This window comes from Mastomys coucha, unplaced genomic scaffold (genome assembly GCF_008632895.1).
Source record: "Mastomys coucha isolate ucsf_1 unplaced genomic scaffold, UCSF_Mcou_1 pScaffold15, whole genome shotgun sequence".
Classification (NCBI taxonomy): domain Eukaryota; kingdom Metazoa; phylum Chordata; class Mammalia; order Rodentia; family Muridae; genus Mastomys; species Mastomys coucha.
The window spans coordinates 133,046,912-133,054,937 of NW_022196897.1; the positions used below are offsets into that span (position 1 = coordinate 133,046,912).

The 8,026-nt window shown below is 42.6% G+C and overlaps 1 non-coding gene across 1 annotated transcript; it reads right to left on the bottom strand.

Moving 5' to 3' along the window:
- Positions 1–6,613: 6,613 nt before the first annotated feature.
- LOC116092660 lies at positions 6,614–6,720 on the bottom strand. The gene has a single exon (XR_004119399.1). It is a non-coding gene; the product is annotated as a U6 spliceosomal RNA (small nuclear RNA).
- Positions 6,721–8,026: the final 1,306 nt, after the last annotated feature.

An 8,026-nucleotide genomic window follows, 5' to 3' on the forward strand; every position in this document is an offset into this window, starting at 1 on the left:
GGTAAGCAAACAGAAGTCGAAAGCTTTTCCCCACAGACAGCCCGGTATCTGGACCACCACCAGAAGGTGCTGCTCAACTTTAGGATAAGGCTTCCCACATCCTATAAGTTAAGCAAGAAAATCTCCTAAATGTTTCTGGCTTCATACTCAACTTCATTAAAAAGGGATACATTTTTAATAATTTTAAGCTTATTAACAACATATCCCTAATATACATGTAACTAACTGGCATCAGAAATACCAACAGCACACATAGTATCTTGCAGAACTTACCTGAGGATCTAAGGTAAGTTTGCCTCTATTTTTGAACTGCTGCTAAGTACCCAAATAACAGGCATATATTTCCTCATTATCTGAAGTCTTTTAAAATAAATGATAAGTAATTTGGTGATCAAGAATGCGTATATGTTTGTGTGTATATGCGTGTGTATGGGGGGGTTGTGTGTGGTTACATGTCTACTACTTGTGGTTGGCATTAACTATTAATAAAGGCACTATCTTCACAAGGACTTAAAGCCACCTTCTGTTCCTGTATCTTTTGAAAGAGTGTAATTGGCAAACAATTACTGCAATAAGTACCTGTGAGCAGTAGCATGGAGTCACAGCATGAAAAGATGCTGCTTCCTGTCTGGGACATCATCCTCCTTTGGGGGAAAGAAGGGTAGAGACAAAGTAAGAGTGAATATCAAATGCTCCAACAAATGAATCCTGACCTTGAAGGGGAAAGAAAGTTCAGTTGAAGGATAAGGAAACAGTTATTTTTAGAGTACAGCAGATAAGAAAGGAACTCAATGATGGAGAAAATTTACGCAAAAGTAAAAGGAAGTTGAGAAAGTATGTAATAAAAATAAACCCCAAACTTCCAAATGTCATCAGAAATGGGACCTTCTAAAATTTGTGAACTGAATGATCTCTTACAAAATATTGAACAGTGGCTAATCTCATTTATTAAAACAACTGGGCCTTCCAGAGGACATCTACTTGGGTCAGCTTTAGGACCCATTCACAGAAGGAAGGAATTTTACAGACCCATCTAGTGTAACAAATGAACATCACTGAAATACACACAGGATGCCAACAACCATGTCCACAGAAGCTGGGTGGACCTGGACAACCACTTACTTGAAAAGAACCAGAGATCATTGGAGTAGAATGGAAAGACCATAGGCTTTGTCTTCCCAGCTAGAACTGGCTCAGCCACTGATGTATGTACTGAGGAGACTGGCTTCATGCTTGACTTCATTAAATAAATAGACATCTTTAACATATAGTCTGATGAGCCTGGGATAGTGCTCAGCTGTGGTTCATCCTTTGGCGGGAGTATGAACAGAGTGAGTGTGGCAGTGACCAGCAATCAGACAACGTTGGTTTTACTTTTTTATTTATTTTTCAATGAGTTGCTTAGTTGGGAGGTCTGAAACAGGACCAAGGCCTAGAATATTTACCAATTTAGATCTTGAGAACAGCAGGCCACTATAGATTTTTCTCAGCACTGTACAGAACACCATGTTTAGAGGCCAGAAAACCATGTATGAGGATGAGAAGGCACAGTTAAACAGGAGCAGTAATTATGTCACTGAAAGACTGGAAGTGGTGTTCTGGACAGAGGAAATCAGTCATGTCTCCTTCACACGGTCACATAAATTGCCTTTGCCACTAGAGCCTTTTAGCAGAGCATCCTAGTCTGATAACTTTGCCTGAACTTATTTTGCAATAAGAACTTTCTCCAGAATCCTTTCAGGTATTTTAGGTCCTATGATCACCATTCTTGCCATTTCTACTAACTGAAGATGCTCTGGGCTTTTTCTCAGTCTGGGTATTTCCTTAAATGAAACACCCTATGCAGATATCACCCATAGGCTTAACCTTCACAGACATCTCTGAGGCCATGGTGTGCTGTCCTCTGGAGTGGTCAGTGGCACCAGTCTGTGGGTACACCATCCTTGCTGATGGTAATTTTGCCTGCATGTACACTTGCTGACCAAACTATTGATGGGGAAGTCACAGGAGGAACATATCAAGCTTCTCAGACAAACTCAACTGTGGTGGCAAATGCACAAATTCTCTCAGTCAGGTGTTTAACTGTTGCCTTCGTAACCAGCTCTAAATTATGCATCCTTTCACAGAACAAGACAGGAGAGCTCATCTTGAGAACCATCTTAACTAGGGTTCCTATTGCTGTGATAAACACTATGACCAATAGCAACCTGGGGAAGAAATCTTTTATTTCATCTCACAGCTTGTAGTCCAGGAAGTCAGGACAGGAACTCAAAGCTGTAACCTGGTCTGGAAGCTGAAGCAGAGGTCATGGAAGAATGATGCTTATTGGCTTGCTCCTTCTAGCTTACACAGCCTGCTTTCTTAGACATCCCAAGATCACCAGCCCAGGGGTGGCACCACCCACAATGGGCTTGGCTCTCCCATATCAATCACTAATTCAGAAAATGCCCTACAGGCTTGACCACAGGCCAATCTGGTTGGGTCATTTTCTCAACTGAGATTCCCTCTACCCAAATGGCTCTAGCTTGGATCAAGTTGACACAAAACTAGCTAGTACAAGAAGGTCTCTTATATTATAGATGAGAAAGCCAAGTTCCAGAGATGTCCTGAGAGAACCATGAAACCCAGAATCCAGAAGATCTTTTAAAGGGCGTCATAACAGGCAGCATTGATGGGAAGTCTATCATGTGTTTCACCTGGTCGTTTGGGTGGAATCATAAACCACTGAGAATCCAATAGCAGGGTCCCTTGAGCTTCCAGTTCATTCATTGCAACTATGTAAACTCTAAAATATTTGGTCATGTTTGGTAGTTTCCCCCAGTAAAGAACTTAGGATTTAGACAAGTGAATTTCAACATCCAGTCATCAATTGTCTATCCTGGTACACTGACTGAGTTCTTTACAACACAGAGACATACATAGCATGCTATATCTAACTTGTCGTTTGTTATGCCTTGGGTGCAGGTCTGCGTGTTGCAGCAATAAGTAAATATTGTAACTGACAGCCCTCTGGGATGTGGATGGTGTTAAGATTGGTTTCTATGGGCTTCTAAGGGTTAATTGAGGAAAAGAGTGTGGGATACCAGGGCCTGCAGTTGATTTCTAGGAGTCTCTCTTTGTGGGGCCAATGCTAACACAACATCTGGCATGCACCTGAATAAATCCAAGAAGTTTCCTTTTCAATATTGAATAAATTCTGCACCTTGACTCATGGCTATTAAAGCCATGGCGGTAAGATCTCAGGCAAGCATGGCAATATTTTCTTCATGAGGCCAGGCTAGTCTAGTGAGAGCGACATGAAGCCATTTCCAGGCCCTGCATCCCAAAGCCTCTGGAGACAGCTGTCATCTGGGTTTCTTCTGCCCAGCATTCTATGTGACTCACCTGATTTTGAAAGCAAACTTTCTATTTGGCTATGGGCACACTGAATCTCATGTTCCCAGGATCCTGCTGCATTTCTTTCAACCAGCATTCCCCTGAAAGATAAGTGCTTGATCAAGCCCACATAACCCTCCCTGTGCACTGTGGTTGTGCCAAGTCTCATCACTCAATGCGATTTACATTAAAAGTTGGTCCCTTGAAAGGGATGCTTCCTGTATGCCTTTCTGATGTTTTCTTTGGTGCCTCTTTGTGCTGTTGAAGAGAGTTCATCTAAGAACTCTTGATGAGGCTGATTATCCATATCCCTGACTTCTATGTGTTACCCTAAATGCAGCTGAGCTGGAGCTGTAGTGTGTTGGAGGTGAACAAGTTCACAGGGTTTCTTGGCATCTCCCCAAGAGAATTCCACGGCTTCCCAGTACAACCAAGTGTTCCTATATCTAGTAGCTTTTCATGTGCTCTGTCCTTTATTTGTCTCATTATGGTGACTTCTAAAGAATTTCTTGTCCGTGTCCCTGACCTTGCCCCTTACCCCTGTGCACCTCTAAGAAGTGTTCTTGGGGGATGGAGAGATGGCTCGGTGATTTAGTACACAGGATATTCTTTCAGAAAACCCAAGACCTATTCTCAGTGCCCACATGATGGTTCACAACCATCTGTAATTCCAGTTTCAGCTGATCTGACACTTTCTTCTGGCTTCTGTGGGTACCAGGCACCCATATGTTATACAAACAAATATATAGACAAAACACTTGGAAAATAAATCTTTAAAAATAATTTTTTTAAAAAAGATATGTTATCTCCTCCCTCACCTGACTCAACCAGTTTTTGTCTTCTCAACTCTGCATAGTGTTTCCATCTTGACCTCTCACTATGTAACCAACATGTAAAGACTGCTTTGGTTTGCCCTGAACCCCAAAACATACCCTTAGGACAAGAACTTTAACATCAGCCCTAGACTTTGGAGCAAACTGCAGAAACATTTACTGTGAATCAGAAGCGGGAGGCAAAAGGCTGACTTTCTGGTGCTTGTCTCCTAGGAAGTCCAGTCTGGAACAAGAGCTTACCGTGTTTTCTCTGGGTACTAGCTTATCTGTGTCTGACAGAAAAGTGGAACCTGAAATGCATTCATCTCATCATCTCCAAGACCGGGTATAACAAGCATTCTGATTATGTTAACAATTAACCAACAACTAACTTAGGAGATAGATATAGATAGATGTAGAACTTAACTGGACTTTTCCGGTTTTGCAGTACTGGGTGTTGAGTCTAAGGCCTCAACACATGCTAGATAAATGCTATACTACTTATATTTTGAGGCAAATCCTGCTATGTAGGCCAGGCTGGCCTCAGACTTACAGTATTTCGGCCTTAGGCTCCTGAGAAGCTGAGAGCACACATGTAAGCCACTTCACAGCTTGCAACTGGGCTCTTAGAACAACCTCTTCTAAAGTATGTATAGAGATTTTAACCAAATCACAGCACTTCTAACATTGGAGAATTTGGGGCTGGGTATTACCTAGTATCCTAGTGGATTTAATCTAAATAGCCTGCTAGCAACAAAGAGATTCTTCAAAGTTTATTTCTTCAATCTCTAGGAATGGTATTCTATTTCATAATCCATGTATTTCATTTAGTGTTTTGTAAATATATGTTAAGGTTATTAACTATTTTTATGAAAAGTCAATACTCAGAATAGTTTTGTGTGGCTTTAACAGGACTCCACATTAAACATCTTTTTTTCTTGCTCATGTTAGCCCCCAGGTCGAAAGTCACAGGCCCTCTTTCCATGTGAGAACTGCATCTGATAGAGATTTAGCTCCATGCATTCTCTCTTCACCCTCTGGGTCATTAAGAGTCCACTGCCCTTTGCCTTGGGGTCCATGTTGAGAAGGACAAAGTTGAGGCTGGAGAGATGATGACTCAACAGCTTAAAAACTGCTAGCTGTTCTTCCAGAGGATCTGGGTTTAATTCCCAGAACCCACAGAGTGACTGGTTAACATCTGTAACTCCAGTTCTGAGGGATCTAATGCCCTCTTGTGGCTTCCTCAGGCTTGGAATGCATGTGGTCCACAGACACACGCAGACATACATGTTAAAAAAGAAAGAAAGAAAAGGAAGGAAGGAAGGAAGGAATAAGGGAGGAAGGGAGGGAGGGAGGGAGGAAGGGACAGAGGGAGGGAGGGAGGGAGGGGGGGAGGAAGGAAAGCCGGCTAAGGCACTGGGCTCTTCCTCTGCCTGTAAATCTATAGCTGCAGCCGAAGCAAGGGCACATAAGATAGCATCAAAGTGGGGAGAGGAGGAGAGAGACAGTTTCAGGGAGTTGAGATTTAAATGTATCTTCATGAGGAGCTAGTTCACATCTGATGGTCCCCAAGCCTCTTTTTTTTTTCCACTCAGAGACTCCCTCAACTATTTCCCCTGCCTGTTCCCACTCCTCACTTTCACTAGTTCTTTACTAAGATCTAATTACTAAGACCTTGACAAGGTAAAGTTATTTAGTTGGTAGCTTCCTTAAAACAAACAATGCCTTTCCCTGCCTTTCTGTGTTGTGGATGGGCCTGGCGCTATTAGTATGTTGATGCTAATTCTGCTCTCCTGGGAGGGGCTGCGGACAAGGACTGAGTCATACTCAGGTGACTTCCTGTGAACCCATCGCCTAATGAATAAAGGAGCCAATCACTGGGCAAGTAGGCAGGACTTCCAGGTTGGAGAGGAAGAGAAGTCACTGAAAGATATAATAGTAAATGACATGTAGGCATTATATACATTACATATTATACACAATATAATAGATATTGATATATAGGATAAAACAGATTATAGTTAGACAGACAGATAGATAGATGGATGATAGGTAATTCCTGAGAAAGAGAAAGCTCTTGGCTGCACCTCTGTTCTGTGTGCCTGCCTTTCTTTTTTTAATATTTTATTTATTTACATTCCAAATGGTGTTCCCCTACTGGTCCCTCCCCATGAGCTCTTTACCCCGTCCTGCCTCCCCTTTGCTTCTGACAAAATGCTTGCCCTCCCACCCACCCACTCCCACCTCATCCCAATAGCATGCGCCTTCCCTGGGACGTCAAGTTTCTACAAGACTAAGGGCATCCTTTCCTGCTGAGGCCAGACAAGACAGTCCTCTGCTACATATGCAGCAGGGGCCACGGACCAGCCTATGTATGCTGTTTGGTTGGTAGCTTAGTCTTTGGGATCTCTGAGGGATCAAGGTTAAAAATTGTGGAACTCTTCACAAATTTGCATGTCATACTTGCACAGGGGCCATACTAAACTTCTCTGTATCATTCCAATTTTAGTATATGTGTTGCCAAAGTGAGCACTTATGTGTTGCCAAAGTGAGCAGTGCCTGCCTTTCTTATCTCCATAGTCCTCTGATGACCATTCTTTCTTCATGCCTGACACCAGCTCTGAGTCAACAGTCTAAAAAGGATTCCCTGTTTCCTCTTTGCCTTTCCAGGTTTTGCCTAGTGCCTTCCTAGTAGCATGGAGATGGATATAGTCTTGGAATGGGTTTCCCTATAAAGCAAATAAAATATGAGACAATTGTTCTAATAATGAAGTTTATTTGAGAGTTGATTCCCATCAAATTTGCCTAATGCATTCTTAAATATGGTCCCATTTCTAAATAGTCTATTGCTGGAGCCCATCAGAGAACCATGTGCTGCTCTGTCTACCTTTCAGGACCCTCTGCCCATAGTCCTCCTCCTTCAGCCCACTGTCTCTGACTGTGGGTTCACTCTGGGATGCTATAGGAAAAGTGTGCTTTGTGGAAAAGTGCATGCTTGCTCTTGAAGAAGGCCATTTGTCACATAAGAGATCGTTCTCAACATGTCCTCACATGTCTCACATGAATGAAACAGGCACTGAGAATGTCAGCCACTTCTGGAAAAGGAGGCAGGTATCTGTATTAAATACAGCATGTTGCTGTATTAAAGCCAATAACCTAGGAGTTTACACTTTGTCAAAGTCAGAACTTCACTGGCTGCATTCCTGATTACTATATCACTCTCATGCCGTCTGCCAGAAGAAAAGCACATACACAAGAAAATGGGAAGAGAGGTTAGAGGAAGGTCTAGATGGAGATTTGCTCATGAAGAAGCAGCATAAGGAGAATTATATTAGTTATTTTTATGTTGCTGTGATAAAATACCCTGACAGAGCCAATATAAGGAGGTTATTAATTTTTTTCTAGCTTATGGTTCCAGAGAGATAGACAAGAAGAGTAGGCAGTGAAGGCGTAGCAGCGGGAACAGGAGACAGAGATCACATATCTTCTAACACAGGAAGCAAAGTGAAAGAAAGAAGTAGATGAAGACTAGAAACCTTTACAGCTCCCTCTGAATGATGTACCTCCTCCAGGAAGGCCTCTAAATGTTGTATGACCTTCCCAAACAGGGCTACCAACCTGAAACAAGTGTTCAAATGCATGTGCCTGTGTGGTACACTTTTCATTCAGGCCTCCGCAATAATCCTCTGGAATTCTGAGGAAAGGTAAGTAAGCTGCAGGGTGCACAGCTCAGCTTCTGGGCACCGTGGCCGTCTCTGATTTCTTCCCCTGGATGGAGGATGCCAAGAAAATCACAGAGCTGAACATCTGCTCCCTCATCTCATGTGGCTGACGCGCTG